The 1,035-nt window shown below is 37.6% G+C and overlaps 1 protein-coding gene across 1 annotated transcript in view; it reads right to left on the bottom strand.

Annotated features, from left to right (window-relative positions):
• Positions 1–612: 612 nt before the first annotated feature.
• Positions 613–1,035, bottom strand: part of chd3 (chromodomain helicase DNA binding protein 3) — a 38,475-nt gene continuing 38,052 nt past the window's right edge. Inside the window, exon 40 of the mRNA XM_035619381.2 lies at positions 613–1,035. This exon is cut by the window's right edge and continues 1,560 nt beyond it. The gene's annotated coding sequence lies outside the window, so the exon portion shown is untranslated.

The following is a 1,035-nucleotide window of genomic DNA, read 5'->3' on the forward strand; positions in this document are numbered from 1 at the left end:
AAGTCGGCGCATCATTTAATATCGCTCCGTCCGGCGATATGGCTGTTGCGATATTTCAAAGTGGTGGAAGTATGACTGTCATCCCAAAAGCTCCATCGCCACCATGGCTTAGAGAAGCAATAGCACTTGTGTGAAATACACACGCATCATATTAAAAGAAATCTAAGCAGCACCTTGTTTTTTTTTAACCATTTCATTCAGTTTTATTAAAAAGAAGAAGAAAAAAGAAAGAAAGAAAGAAAGAAACAAAGGAGAACCATCGTCATTGACATATTTCCACTGCCGCTCATCGTCTGATTGGCACCACTACTTACACGGTTACACAAAACACCCAGAAATGAACAGAAGAAAAGATCTGGAAAGAGAGGACACGAAATAGGAACTAAGTGCTTGATTTTGACGCGACATTTTTCGTTCAGGGGTCGCAAAAAGGGAAAACTGGTGAAGGGGCTCGGACTACTTCCTGGAAAGATCAGGATGAAATGTCCTGGTGTTCGTAAATTAACTTCTATCTTGTTGGTTTCTTTCTTTCTCAATTTGAACTCAAAGCAGCCTTTGACTAGGATTTGCAGGTCGACATCCGGCTCTCGATTCATTTCAACGACTTTACAGTTGTTCAGCTATGTTTATTAAGGCGTTTCTTCTTCTTTTCTTTTTTTTTTAAAATGATGCAGTGTATAAAAGGGATTGCCAGCCTCTGATTTTAAAGATAATAATCATGTATTATTTACTCGGGTTAGATAATTTTTCTTTTTGCCCTTAGAAGCATTTAGGGTTACATAATGGCCTATTTTCTATATGTGCATATGTCATTTGCAAGCCCCAAATCTAAAATGTAAGCAAGAAAAAAAAAAAAAAGAGTTCTCTTGTAATATACTGTATGCATCTACCTCTGAAGTTCGCTCAACTTCTTCGTTCCCACTCGCTAGTAATTATAGGACAAACATGGCGTTGCGTGTTGCACATTTCCGTATTTTTGTTTTCCATAGTTTGTTACAAAAAAAAAAGAGTCTCTTTTGGTAGAAGCTCTTCTCT

The sequence above is a fragment of the Scophthalmus maximus genome, chromosome 12 (assembly GCF_022379125.1).
Source record: "Scophthalmus maximus strain ysfricsl-2021 chromosome 12, ASM2237912v1, whole genome shotgun sequence".
Classification (NCBI taxonomy): Eukaryota; Metazoa; Chordata; class Actinopteri; order Pleuronectiformes; family Scophthalmidae; genus Scophthalmus; species Scophthalmus maximus.